Source organism: Mustelus asterias, chromosome 12 (assembly GCF_964213995.1).
Source record: "Mustelus asterias chromosome 12, sMusAst1.hap1.1, whole genome shotgun sequence".
In the NCBI taxonomy this organism is placed as follows: Eukaryota; Metazoa; Chordata; class Chondrichthyes; order Carcharhiniformes; family Triakidae; genus Mustelus; species Mustelus asterias.
This window is the reverse complement of record NC_135812.1, coordinates 67,314,587-67,330,367: the sequence shown is the minus strand read 5'-3', so window position 1 is coordinate 67,330,367 and position 15,781 is coordinate 67,314,587.

The window sequence follows — 15,781 nt, the reverse complement described above, 5'->3', positions numbered from 1 at the left end:
TAAATTGTGTACATTAGATGGATTAGCCATGGTGAATATGTGGGGTTATGGGGATAGGGTGGGGTCAGGGCCTGGGCAAAATACTCTGTCAGAGAGTCGTTGCAGATTCGATGGGCCAAATGGCCGCCTCCTGCACTGCAGCGATTCTATGATATACACCAGTGGCTGTCCTGTGTTTCTTGTGACTTGGATATATGATGTATTGCACTATGTAACACAATATTTTGTCCAAGCGACTTTATATAAGTTTAATTAATGAAATTAAATAACCTTATTGGTTTTATTCTAAAGCATTCGGGAAGTGTTAATGTGTATAATTCTAATTGTGTCTTAATGGCCAAGTTTTCAAGGAAAGTGTAAATGATATTTATTATTAGATGTTACTTTAGGTAGGTGATGAATTTTGTCTTGTAGTTACTCAGTATGATGTGCAGGTAAAAAATGTACTTGAACCAGATACAGAGAGTTGACAACAAAAACAGCATTCTGTGCAGATTTGGTAATGTGTACCAAAACTGCTGCTCAAAAATTGGTGTCTATCAACCCTGAATACTTGACCTTTTGTCGCCATCATTCAGCATCTGCACTTGCCCCTGAATTTCTAAAGTGCAAGCAGTGAGCAAATCACAATAAACAGCCAGCCACAAAGGAATTAAAATACATTTGATTTTGGCTCATCCATCTCTATCATGGAACTAATGTGCAAACATTCTGACCCTAGCTTGGTATGTGTACAGTCATTGGTAATTAGTCATAGTCCACAAAGGACCATAGGCCTCTCTGATGGATAGACAAATATAGCTTGAGGGTCACCACTCAATATAGAGCACAGGGCAAGGTGAGGGGGCAGGCCTCCATAAACTACCACAGCCAGTATGGATTTCACTGGGCAGGGGAAACAAGTTCCCTTAACATTGCAATATTGGAGCCCTAATGTGCTTTCTGTAGAAACCTACCAATCAATGGATTCAGTACAGATGACAGCATAACAGACCAGTGAGCATGACTGCCTTATTCTGTTTAAATCCACAATCTAGCATTGAAATGATGTAAGCAGGTTTCTAATCTGCTACAGAACTGACTTCAGCAGCATGTCCACGTTTATTTGTTCTTGGACGTGGGGAGCACCTTAAGAAGAGTTGCCACTTCCATGTGTCCTTCCTCCACCTTCCCTCGAATGGCCCATCTACACTTTCCGGCCAGCCAGGAGCTGGAGAATTTCCTGTGGATCCCTGAATGGCCATTCTGTTTAAAGTGGCAAACTGAGTGTGCAGGCCATTGGTGGGGGCCAGCAAGCACTCGATCGCCTGCTGTGTTAATGCAGGTGAGCACTGTTTATAGTGAGGTGGACATGAGTACAAATGTCTGGAATGTCATGGCACTCGTGCTAGAGACAAACTCCTCTAATCAGTCTCCAGGGTTGCTTTGTGTCTCTGGAAATGCTGACGGAACCACACACACTTCCTGTTACTGTTCCTGAATTGTCCTCATTGTTGATGACCCATGAGGCTCAGTATCTGCTTCCAACTGAGCAGAACCTGGGAGAGTTTCCTGCACCTTCTGTTGGGTCTCCTCACTTTTGTCCCTGTCCACAACACAAGCTCCTGCTCACCTGTTATGTCCCTCACCATGTGACAACCTACTGAGATGTGTGTTTCTGCACTAATGGAGGGTGTGTGTGTGAATTGTGTGACTGCTTCCTCAGATTGTACAGCCTCCTGAAGACCCTTCACCCTCCTCCCACTCTAGTTCCTGATTCACGAAGGACCAGTAAGAGAGGAAAAACATGAATTAGAACTGACACGGGGAGAGGGTTCAAAATCCACACTCTTCAGGTGTTCATATCGAAGGCAGTGGTGACAGTGAATCAACCTTAGTGATTCTTACGTACCAAATGGCGGTGTGACCTAATTCTGACACCAGGTATCCAGGAGAACAAAGAAAGAACAAAGAAAATTACAGCACGGAACAGGTCCTTCGGCCCTCCATGTCTGCACCGGTCATGCTGCCCAGCTGAACTAAAATCCCCTACCCTTCCCGGGACCATAACTCTCTATTCCCATCCTATCCATGCATTTGTCCAGATGCCCCTTAAAAGTCACTATCGTATCTGCTTCCACTACCTCCCCCGGCAGCGAGTTCCAGGCACCCACCACCCTCTGTGTAAAAAAAAACTTGCCTCGTACGCCTCCTTTAAACCTTACCCCTCGCACCTTAAAACTGTGCCCCCTGGCAATTGACTCTTCCACCCTGGAAAAAAGCTTCTGACTATCCACTCTGTCCATGCCCCTAGTAATCTTGTAGACTTCTATCAGGTTACCCCTCAACCTCCGTCGTTCCAATGAGAACAAACCAAGTTTCTCCAACCTCTCCTCATAGCTAATGCCCTCCATACCAGGCAACATCCTGGTAAATCTTTTCTGTACCCTCTCCAAAGCCTCCATCTTTCTGGTAGTATGGCGACCAGAATTGAACACTATATTCCAAGTGCGGCCTAACCAAGGTTCTATAAAGCTGCAACATGACTTGCCAATTTTAAAACTCAATGCCCCGGCCAATGAAGGCAAGCATGCCGTATGCCTTCTTGACTACTTTCTCCACCTGCGTTGCCACTTTCAGTGACCTGTGTACCTGTACACCCAGATTCCTCTGCCTATCAATACTCTTAAGGATCCTGCCATTTACTGTATATTTCCTATCTGCATTAGACCTTCCAAAATGCACCCTCTCACATTTGTCCAGATTAAACTCCATCTGCCATCTCTCTGCCAAAGCCTCCAACCGATCTATATCCTACTGTATCCTCTGATGGTCCTCATCGCTATCCGCAAATCCACCAACCTTTATGTCGTCTGCAAACTTATTAATCAAACCTGTTACATTTTCCTCCAAATCATATATATATATTACAAACAGCAAAGGTCCCAGCACTGATCCCTGGGGAACGCCACATGTCAAAGCCTTCCATTCAGAAACATACCCTTCCACTGCTACCCTCTGTCTTCTATGACTGAGTCAGTTCTGTATCCACCTTGCTAGCTCACCTCTGATCCCATGCGACTTCACCATCTGCACCAATCTGCCATGAGGGACCTTGTCAAAGGCCTTACTGAAGTCCATATAGACAACATCCACTGCCCTACCCTCATCAATCATCTTCATCACTTCCTCGAAAAAGTCGATCAAATTCGTGAGACACGACCTCCCCTTCACAAAACCATGTTGCCTCTCGCTAAAATGTCCACTTATTTCCAGGTAGGAGTAAATCCTGTCTCGAAGAATCCTCTCCAATAATTTCCCTTCCACTGATGTAAGGCTCACTGGCCTGTAATTACCTGGATTATTCTTGCTACCCTTCTTAAACAAAGGAACAACATTAGCTCTTCTCCAATCCTCTGGGACCTCCACTGTAGCTAGTGAGGAAACAAAGATTTCTCTCATGGCCCCAGCAATTTCCTCCCTTGCCTCTCTCAGTATTTTGGGGTATATCCCATCGGGCCCTAGGGACTTGGCGACCTTAATGTTTCTCAAGAACCCCAATACCTCCTTTTTGATCTCAACATGACTCAAATTATCTCCACACCCTTTCCCAGATTCATTATCCACCAAGTCCTTCTCTTTGGTGAATACTGACGCAAAGTACTCATTTAATACCTCAATAATTTCCTCCGGCTCCATACATAGATTCCCTCCCCTGTGCTTGAGTGGGCCAACCCTCTCCCTGGCTACCCTCTTGCTCTTTATATATGTGTAAAAAGCCTTGGGATTTTCCTTAATCCTGCTGGAGATTCCCGTACTTCACGGCCATTAACCAGTGCCCTGCCAATTTCTTTTTACAGCCGCCTGCTCTCCAGCAGTCAAGTGGCTTTCATTGTAGGAGTATCCCCAGTTCTCTGCCTCTATCACTAAGGCCATCCCCAGTTCTCTGCCTCTATCACAAAGGCCATCCCCAGTTCTCTGCCTCTATCACGAAGGCCATCCCCAGTTCTCTGTCTTTATTACTGTAAGACCATCCCCAAGTTTCTGTCTCTATCACTGGCCATACCCAGGTCTCTATCACTGTAGGACCATCCCTAGTTCTCCGTCTCTCTCTGGAGTTCTACACTCCTGCAAGGACAGAAAGCAGAGAGTTACGAGTGTCAGAAATGGATTGGGTGCAACGGATGATGAAATGACAGCTTTTGGACAGAGTGGGTATGAGATGGCAATGGGTTGATTGTGTGTGTCCGTGTCGGTTTTTCAGATGGCTAGGTGAGGTCAAGCCTTGAAATCGAGAGGAATCTGCAGCTCAGAATGGCCGTTCTGAGGAGTGGTGTGCAGGAAAACACTGGGGAAGGCAGAATGTGGTGTTGGTAACTGAGGGGGATGTCAGTTGCTATGCTGCGAGAGAGGGTAGCTGCTCACCCTTCACCTATGGGCAGTGACACCCGTTTGATTTGTGAGGCTGGCCTCTGCCTCCTGTTCATAGGAAACAAGACTTTTCGTTGGACCCTTCCAGCTTGCAGCATGTGTCTGGGAAAGCATGAGAGAACGGGGACAGTTTTGTGGGGCAGACGGTTGGGAGGGGTCCTGCTCACTCCATCCTCAGTGTCAGAGCTGCAATGGAGCCATTCTGGCCTGCACTGGAGTTCCTTTCCATGGAGTTAACCAGTGCAGAAAATCTGTCAGTCATCTGGCCCACACTCTTAATTTCTCAGAGAAGCTGGATGCTAATGCCATGGCTGAGTTAAAGAGTCTTAACCATACCAGATCCATTAACTATTAGGTTCGCAACCGACTGCTGCCTGCTCTTCTGCAAGCAGGTCCATTGGGTAAAACAATCTTTTACTGTTTCTGGCATATTTCTCGTGAAGTTACAGCAATGGAATGGGAGCACTTCCAAGGAAATTCCCCACAAATAGGATATCCGAGACATCTGGATACAATGAACAATTCTTCACACCTCATTGAGGCCAATTAAACATGCTCACAGGATAGAATCCCTGTTATTACTAGATAATGTCCCAGACAGTGTGCGTATTTACCCAAACTATCCAGCAACACAGGTAGAATTAACTCAAAACAACTTGAATCTCCCAATTTGACCAGCTCAAAGTTATGACAATTACATTAGATCTCTATACAAACCTCTCCTTTGTCAAAATGGCTATTTCAGAATTTTATAGAAAACTATCTTGTTTTGTTGTTTGTCTTTTGGCTGATTAAACAAAAATTAGCGGCTTAGTTAGAGAATCATAAAGTCATGGAGATGTACAGCATGGCCCTTCAGCCCAACTCGTCCATGCTGACTAGGTTTCCTAAACTGAACTAGTTCTATTTGCCTGTATTTGATCCATCTCCCTCTAAATCTTTCCCATCCATGTACCTGTTGTATGATTGCTGTGCTGGAAAAATGGGTACTTGCTGGAGGCTGATTGGATCCAAACCTTTCAGGGCATCTGGGGTTTGGAATATCGTACTGAAATACTGAGATTTGAGTGAAGGGTGCAGGAAGTGAGGCCTGACCCAATGTATGTGATGTAACTTGGCCTATCTGAAATAGCAAACAGGGGCGGCATAGTGGTTAACACTGCTGCCTCACAGTGCCAAGGACCCAGATTCAAATCTGGCCTTGGGTGACTTTGTGTGGAGTTTGCACCTTCTCCCTGTGTCTGCATGGATTTCTTCCGGGTGCTCCAGTTTCCTCCCACAGTCCAAAGATGCGTGGGCAAGGTGGATTGGCCATTTTAAATTACTCCTTAGATGTGTATGTTAGGGGGATTAGCCATGGTGTGGGGTTCAAGAGATAGGGCAGGGAAGAGGGCCTGGGTAATACACTCTGAGAGTTGGTGATAGGCTGAATGGCCTCCTTCTGTACTGCAGAGATTCTATTCTATGATCTGTGCTCTGAGCTATTGATTGGAGAATTAGATCTTGCCGTGTATTAGAGTGGACTTGGCTACATTTTGATTCAGCTTTCTCCTAATGCGTGAAGATGCGATTCTCCAGTGTAATGACTGCTCTGCAATAAAAGGTTGTGCCTGAGGGTATGTTGTACGTTTCCTCTGCCGTAACAATGCAAGATGTCTAAGGAGTGATAGTGGCTGACATAGTGGGTATGGAGATTTGGCAGCATTAGTATGAAGAAGTGGAATTAACGTTGGGAGAATCATTAACCTATGATTTCAAGTTAAATCTTACTCGTTTATATTGCTTCTTCAGTGTTGAGGTCAGTAATTCCTTAACCACAATAGAAAATGTGTTTAAAGGTCAGAGAGTCATAGAGGTTTACAGCATGTATGTTCAAAAACTGGGGAAATAAAAGAATATTAATGAAAATGCACCTTTTGCTGAGCTGTTACTCTTTTCCTCTCCTGAATATTCCTGTTTTTCCTATTCATACTTTGTCATGCTCCAACACCCTGGCTGTACTGCAGTGTGTGGCTTTGAATTGACCCCATAGGAAGGACATCAGCAGTGTAAATCCTGCCAGTGCTGCAGACATGAAAATATACTTGTGGTGATAGCTCTATTTCGGGCTTTGCTTGAAACCACTTCAAGCAAAATTTTGCATCTAGATGTGTAATCTAGGAGGCATGTGATATTTGAGGCATTCACATTTAAATGAAGTGCAGGAATTGCAGTATACTGCAAAGTATCCTTTGTGTTCCTGTCTCAGGACAATTCCGTGTCGGAATTTCTGTAACGATAATGGGATCTACGAAAGGTCACTGATTAACTTTACTTTTTTTACGATTGTGTTCTATAGGAAAATTTCTATAGATCATTAAAATTGAAATAGGCCTTTGATTGTTTTAGGTGCATTCACTCTGCGTCTGTAATAGAAATTTATTGAATAGTCATCCTTTTTTTAAAAAAAAGTCACCAGAAAAGGTGATGGTTATTGATGAAGTTGCATTCTTGATGATTCCCGAATGTTCTGAAGGTTTCTTTTGGGCCTTAGAAATAGGATATTGCTCAATCAGAGGGATCCAGAATGCAAAAACAAAACAGAAAATGTTGGAAGCACTCTGTAGGTCAAACAGTCTGTGTGGAGAGAGAAATGTGGGGGTGGCACAGTGGCACAGTGGTTAGCATTGCTGCCTCACAGCGCCAGCGACCTGGGTTCAATTCCAGCCTCGGGTGACTGTCTGTGTGGAGTTTGCACATCCTCCCCGTGTCTGTGTGGGTTTCCTCCACATGCTCCGGTTTCCTCCCACAGTCCAAAGATGGTTAGGTTGATTGGCCATGCTAAACTGCCCCTTAGTGTCGGGGGGATCAGGAAGGTAAATATGTGGGGTTACGGGTGAGATTATTGTCAGTGCAGGCTCGATGGGCCAAATGGTCTCCTTCTGCACTGTAGATTCTATGATATGAGAGGTCCTATTGCCAGAACTGAAAGGTTAACTCTCTCCACTGCTGCTACCTGACCTGCTGAGTTTTGTAGCATTCCCCATGTTCAATTTGAGAGATTTCCAGCATCAGCTGTGTTTTGATTTTTGAGGTGAAGGACGCCTTATACTGATCCTTACTATTTCCAGTAACAACTAGCATTGATATAATGCTTTAATGTAGAAAAACACTCCAAGTTTCTCAGAGGAATAATCATTACAGTGGATGCTGAACCAAGAAATTTTTTTTTGGAGTGATCAAAATTGTAAGTGGTGGGGTTTTAAGAAGGGCTATTCAAAGAAGGAGAGATTTGTTACAGCGTCATTCGGCTTATTGAGTCTGCACCAACTCTCTGAAAGAGCATCTTACCCCGGCCCACCCCACCCTATCCCCATAACCCTGCGCATTTACCACGGCTAATCCACTTAATCTACACATATTTTTGGACACAATGGGGCAATTTATGTTGGTCAATCCACCTAACCTGCACATCTTTGTACTGTTGGAGGAAACCAGAGCACTCAGAGGAAACTCACTCAGACACGGGGAGGGGAACGTGCAAATGCCACACAGTCACCAAAGCTAGAAATTGAACCACTGGTTCCCGGTGCACTGAGACAACTATGCTTGCCACTGAGCTGCCCGTTGTGCCACCGTGTCACCCATAAGGGAGGCAGAATGTTTAGGGAAGGAATCCCAGATCTTGGAATCTAGGCAGCAGAGAGTATGATTGCCAAGGGTGAGTAAAGGGTTAGCAGAAGTGGATCTGAGAGTCCTCTGAGCATTCACACCAGATAAGGATAACGTGAATGGTTTACCCATTAGTTTTCTATTCCTTAATAAATGCCCAAGCTTGTTTCCAACACCCGTGGCCTTGTGTCCTATATTGGCTCCCAGACCCTCAATGCATCTGTAATAAATCAAGGGCAATTCAATGTGGGTCAAAGTGACAAAGGATTTATTGCCAACAATAAATAGGTATTTACAGTAAAGGGTCAGACAGAATTAACTATGTGACTGTACAGCACTCCTCCCAGGCTCCAACTGAGGATCCTCCCCAACCTCGGGTACACAGCCTTGCACCCGATTGGCTCAGCTTCCCACCTCGACACTCCATTGGATCTGGCCTGATCACGTGACCCTCGGAACGCCCTGTTAAAGGGCTCCACTACCACAGCATCAAATCTAAAATCACCATCCTCTTGTTTAAATCCCTTTACAACCTCACTCCTCTATAGTATGCTAATATTCCCACCATCACAGATACCCAACTTCAACTAACTCAACTAACTGAACCTCCAGGGTGCTGTGCTCATGCAGACTCCCAGGGTGAAATTTTCTCATAAAGATTCTAAGTGTCGAACGGGCGAGAAAACAGTGGTCTTTTCAGAGAGGTAGGTAATGGGAATTTATGGCACTCTGTGTAATACAGAAGCCGTAATGTGATTCTCACCAGTAGGGAGGTGGAGTCTCAGCTTACCTGAGGAGCTGGCTTCAGTCAGGGCAGTGAGTATAGGAGTTGGGACATTATGTTACAGTTGTATAAGTCATTGGTGAGGCCTCACTTGGAGTAGTGTGCACAGTTTTGGTCACCCTGTTATAGGAAAGCCATTGATAAACTGGAAGGAGTGCAAAGAAGATTTACGAGGATGTTGCCAGGACTAGTGGGCCTGAGATATAGGGAGAGGTTGGCCATGCTAGGACTTTATTCCTTGGAGAATGAGAGGTGACCATATTAAGGTATATAAAATCATGAGGCGCATTGTTAGGATGAACGCGCACAGTCTTTTTCCCAGGGTAGGGAAATTGAAAACTAGAGAGCATAGGTTTAAGGTGAGAGGGGAAAGATTTAAAAGGGACCTGAGGGGCAACTTCTTGACGCAGAGGGTGGTGCATGTATGGAATGAGCTGCCAGAGAAAGTGGTTGAGGCAGGTACAATAGCAACATTTAAAAAGCATTTGAATAAGTACACAAATGGGAAATAATTAAAGGGATATGGGCCAAATGTGGGCAGTTGGGACTAGGTGGGAGGGGCACCACGGTCGGCATGGATCGGTTGGGCCGAAGGGCCTGTTTCCGTGCTGTATTGTTCTATGACTCTATGAATATGAAGAAATAGATAAGCGCACTGGCCATAGTGAAAGAATTCCAGTTGTTTAGTGCTGAAGACTTGTGGTGTATATAGAACATAGAACATAGAAAAACTACAGCACAAACAGGCCCTTCGGCCCACAAGTTGTGCTGAACACATCCCTACCTTCTAGACCTACCTATAACCCTCCATCCTATTACGCTCCATGTACTCATCCAGGAGTCTCTTAAAAGACCCTATTGAGTTTGCCTCCACCACCACTGACGGCAGCAGATTCCACTCGCCCACCACCCTCTGTGAAAAACTTACCCCTAACATCTCCCCTGTACCTACCCCCCAGCACCCTAAACCTGTGTCCTCTCGTAGCAGACATTTCCACCCTGGGAAAAAGCCTCTGAGAGTACACCCGATCTATGCCTCTCAACATCTTATACACCTCTATTAGGTCTCCCCTCATCCTTCGTCTCTCCAAGGAGAAAAGACCGAGCTCCCTCAGCCTATCCTCATAAGGCATGCCACTCAATCCAGGCAACATCCTTGTAAATCTCCTCTGCACCCTTTCGATCTTTTCCACATCCTTCCTATAGTGAGGCGACCAGAACTGAGCACAGTACTCCAAGTGGGGTCTGACGAGGGTCTTATATAGCTGCATCATTATCCCCGGACTCCTAAACTCAATCCCTCGATTGATAAAGGCCAGCACACCATACGCCTTCTTAACCACCTCCTCCACCTGCGGGGCCAATTTCAGAGTCCTATGGACCCGGATCCCAAGGTTCTTCTGATCCTCTACAGTACTAAGAGTCTTTCCCTTTATATTGTACTCCTTCATCCCATTTGACCTACCAAAATGGACCACGACGCATTTATCTGGGTTGAAGTCCATCTGCCACTTGTCCGCCCAGTCTTGCATCCTATCTATGTCCCTCTGTAACTTCTGACATCCCTCCAGACTATCCACAACCCCACCAACCTTCGTGTCATCAGCAAACTTACCAACCCATCCCTCCGCTTCCTCATCCAGGTCATTTATGAAAATGACAAACAGCAAGGGTCCCAGAACAGATCCCTGGGGCACACCACTGGTGACCGACCTCCATTTAGATGGTACTGTGCCTTTAAGAAATGTGTTTTAATCCTGTTTCTCTGCAGGAAGTTCCGAGCAGCCCCTGGCATTTTGTGGGGTGGGAAATTTAAAAAAACAATATTTAACGTTCCACAAAATAAAATGAGTTTTTCAGCATTGAAGCCGGGTAGCTGTAATTATAAACTTAGTGTGCCATTTAAAAACTCAATTGCCCCTCATTCAACAAGATCCAACTTTTTCAAGGGTTTTTTACAGTGGGACTGGGAGTTTGAGAGTGGAAATACTTGCCAATTCAATGATTTTCGAAATAACTGAATCTTTAGGGTGCTGCGCTCATGCAGACTCTAGGGGTGGAGTTTTCTCATAAAGATTGTAAGTGTCGAACGGGTGAGAAAACGGTGATCTTTTCAGTGAGGTAAGTAATTGGAATTTATGGCACTCTAGCTGTAACATGATTCTCACCAGTAGGGAAGTGGAGTCTCAGCTCACCTGAGAAGCTGGCTGCTGAGCTCTAGGGGTACCATTACGCAGGTGTCCTGATCTCCCAATATACAGTGTACGCAGTGTACTGGGAGATATGTCACTCCACCCCCCCCCCCCCCCCACTCAACCCCACCCACTCTGTAGAGTTCCCCACTTCCCTCCACTCCTACGAACCTCCCACCCTGCCTGTCCTTATAAGGCCCTGTCCCCTTGCCACTGCCAGGGTGGGCAGTGATGTGGAGATGCCGGCGTTGGACTGGGGTAAGCACAGTAAGAAGTCTCACAACACCAGTTTAAAGTCCAACAGGTTTATTTGGTAGCACAAGCTTTCGGAGTGTCACTCCTTTTGGAGTAACTCACCTGAAGAGGAAGCGACACTCCGGAAGCTTGTGCTACCAAATAAACCTGTTGGACGACTTAGGGTGGGCAGTGCCAGCCTGGCACCCTGGCACTGCCCAGCCCTCCCCCTGACCGCTCAGGGGTCTTCAAAAGCCTCCAATCCCATCGACAAGGCCATTGCCACTGGTCCCTGTTGGTGGGACCATCTGTGATCCTCTCCAGTGAGGACCTCGACCAGCAAGGGGACTAAGGTAAGTGAATCTGGGGATTGCGTCCTGGGCTCGTTAATGACATGTACAACATTAATATTTAAACCAGCCTCATGCCCTTTCTGGGTGCAAGGCTGATTTCGCCGGCAAAATGGTGCAGGAAAGATCGCGAGAGGTGAGAAACCGGGCATGAACCCAGTTTTTCACCCCTCGCCCTATTTTGCTGGCTAACCGGCGAGCCGCTAAGATTGCACCCTGAAAGCTATTGTCTGTTTCAGCTGACAGTGAATTCTGACAGTTTCGCAGACATTACCACCACAAAGTCAGAGCCATTCTGTATGTTAGAAATTAGTAAATGTACCAAGGCAGGTGGTCATTCTTAACCTGGGACTTGGTCCATAGTGTCTGTACGTACTCACTGAATGATTCTTGCACGTTTTCTCAAAAACTTTCATCGGATGTGAGCATCGCTGGCAGCGTCAGCATTTACTGCCCAACCGTAATTGTCGTTGTTCGGCCATTTCAGAGAACAGTTAAGAGTGAACCACGTTGCTGTGGATCTGGAGTCACATGTAGGCCAGGTAAGGGTGGCAGATTTCCTTCCATGCTGGACATCAGTGAACCAGGTGGGATTTTACAACAATCGATAGTTTCATGTCACCATTACTGAGACTAGTTTCAAATTCCAGATTTATTAATTGAATTCAAATTCCATCAACTGCCGTGATGAGATTCGAACCTGTGCCTGCCGGAGCATTCACCTGAAGCTCTGGATTAGTAGTCCAGTGGCTTTTCCACTAGCTCCCCCTCGAAATTAAATTAATTTTAATTCAACAAATAGATTCCTGATTCTTGTTTCTTCAATTGTCCATTAGGAGCAGATGGGAGGTAGGGCAGGGAGTGATGAGAGAGAGAGATCTGAAATGGTTGATTCCAGTCGCAACTATATTTAAACAATTTAATCAGGGTACGTGCACAGTATGTGGGTGGCATGGTGGCACAGTGGTTGGCACTACTGCCTCACAGCGCCAGGGACCCGGGTTCAATTCCTGGCTTGGGTCGCTAACTATGTGGAGTTTGCACATTCTCCCCGTGTCTGCTTGGTGTCCTCCGGGTGCTCCGGTTTCCTCCCACAATCCAAAGGTATGTGGGTTAGGTGGACTGGTCATGCTAATTTGCCCCTTAGTGTCAGGGGGACAAGATAGGGTAATTGCATGGGATTATGGGGATATGGCCTGGATAGGATTGTGGTCGGTGCAGACTCAATGGGCTGAATAGCCTACTTCTGCACTGTAGGATTCTGAGTCCAGGGGTAGCAGGGAAGCTTCACATTCTCAATGATGAATTGTTGGCCAATTTGCTTCAAGGAGCAGCAATTAACAGTTTGTGTTGTTAACTTTAGCGTTGATTTATCTGTCTTAATTAAATCAATTTCCTTTTGTAAGAGTGTATTTTACACGGTATTTTCAATTACTCTATGTACAATATATAGAGTAATATATGTGTGCCATCTACTGGCCACAGTTGTAGCAAAAACAGTAAATGTATTTGAAAATTTACTGGGCCCAACTTCACTGCCTGGCTCGAAGCATAATATCAACGAATAATCTTTGTAATTTATATGTCAAAACAGAACATTAGTAGCTGGTTTGAAATTAAAAACAGCTTTTAGAAAGTCATCGGGAGTTCTTTCGAAGGTCACTTTGTAGCCTGGGGTGAGGATGACTGTGTCTTGAAACTGATGTGACTGATTGTGACAAGTTATAATAATGAGCAACTCTGTAGAGTCCTCCTCTTTTCTATTTACTCTCGTTTTGTTGCTGTAGTGTTTTTTTTTTTACAGATTGTGCATGCAAAAAAACAAAATTCTTTATCCCGCGCACACAGGCCCTCTCGCCTATCCATCTGCTGAGGATAACTTCACCGCTGACAGATTTTTTCTAAGACTGGGCCATAAACAGAGGACATTTATCTATTGGGATAACCCCAGGAAGACATCAGTCCTACGCAATGGTTTTACTGAGTCAACCAACAGGTACTACTGATGAACATTTTGCTGGCTTTGTGGAAATATTAATATAAACGGGGTTGCAATAACAACAAGTTACATTTACATATCACTCTTAACGTAATGAAACACCCCGTGGTGCTTCATGGGAGCACTATAAAACAAAGTAAGATACTGAGCCATACAAGGAGATATTGGACACACAAACAGAAAATGCTGGAAAATCTCATCAAGTCTGACAGCATCTGTGGAGAGGGAATAGGGCCAATGTTTCTCTGTCTCTCTCCAAAAGGTCATCCTGACTTGGAAAGTTGGCTCTATTTTCTCTCCACGGATGCTGTCAGACCTGCTGAAATTTTCCAGCATTTTCTGTTTTTGTTTCAGATTCCAGCATCTGTCAACATCCTTGGGGTTACCATTGACCAGAAACTCAACTGGGCGGCACGGTAGCACAGTGGTTAGCACTGCTGCTTCACAGCTCCAGGGTCCCGGGTTCGATTCCCGGCTCGGGTCACTGTCTGTGTGGAGTTTGCACATTCTCCTCGTGTCTGCGTGGGTTTCCTCCGGGTGCTCCGGTTTCCTCCCACAGTCCAAAGATGTGCGGGTTAGGTTGATTGGCTAGGTAAAAAATTGCCCCTTAGTGTCCTGGGATGTGTATGTTAGAGGGTTTAGCGGGTAAATATGTGGGGGTAGGGCCTGGGTGGGATTGTGGTCGGTGCAGACTCGATGGGCTGAATGGCCTCCTTCTGCACTGTAGGGTTTCTATGATTTCTATGGACTCACCATATAAACACAGTGGCTACACGAGCAGAACAGAGACTAAGAACACTGCGGCGAGTAACTCACCACCTGACTCCCCAAAACTTATCCACCATCTACAAGGCACAAGTCCACGAGTGTGATGGAATACTCCCCACTTGCCTGGATGGGTGCAGCTCCAACAACACTTAAGAAGCTTGACACCATCCAGGACAAAGCAGCTTGATTGGCACCACATCTACAAACATTCAATCCCTTTAGTGATGCTCAGTAGCAGCAGTATGTACTATCTACAAGACACACTGCAGCAATTCACCAAAGATCCTTAGACAGCACCTTCCAAACCCATGACCACTTCCATCTCAAAGGACAAGGGCAGCAGATAAATGGGAACACCACCACCTGAAAGTTCCCCTCCAAGCCACTCACCGTCCTGACTTGGAAATATATCACCATTCCTTCGCTGTTGCTGGGTCAAAATCCTGGAATTCCCTCCCTAACGGCATTGTGGGTCAACTCACAGCACATAGACTGCAGTGATTCAAGAAGGCAGCTCACCACCACTGGCGGCACGGTGGCACAGTGGTTAGCACTGCTGCCTCACAGCACCAGGGACCCGGGTTCGATTCCTGGCTTGGGTCACTGTCTGCGGAGTTTGCACGTTCTCCCTGTGTCTGTGTGGGTTTCCTCCGGGTGCTCCGGTTTCCTCCCACAGTCTGAAAGATGTACTGGTTAGTGCATTTACCCGAACAGGTGCCGGAGTGTGGCGACTAGGGGAATTTCACAGTGACTTCATTGCAGTGTTAATGTAAGCCTTACTTGTGACGAATAAATAAGCTTTAACTTTAACCTTCTCAAGGACAACTAGGGATGGGCAATAGATGCTGGCTAGCCAGCGATGCCCATGTCCCACGAATGAATTTTAAAAAAATCCACAATATTTTGCTTTTATCCAGGAAATATTAAGTCAGATGACCAAAAGCTTGGCCACAGAAGTAGGTTTAAGGATGAGAGCGAGATGGAGAGGCAGTGAGATGTGGGGAGGGAATTCCTGAGCTTGGACCCTCGCAACTGAAGGCACCACCAACAATGGATGCTCAAGAGGTCAGAATTAGAGGAGCACAGATCTATTGGAGGACTGGTGGACTAGAGGAGATTACAGAAGTGGGGAGGGAGGAGACCACATTCACAGCTAAAGAAATTTTAACTGCAGAAATTAAAAACGACTTTCAAGATGATTACTAACAGAACCTCCTTTAAATTTTAAGCTGTCCCTGGCAAACATGTCGGAATGAAGAGTCAGGGGTCGTCCTAACCGCGAGTAATAAAACTTCTGCCTGGCTCATGTCAAAACAATGTGTGCTTGGACTTTTATTCTGCAAATGAGCTTGAACTGACTTCATTTGGCTGCAGTGCCTTTCCCCAGTTTGTA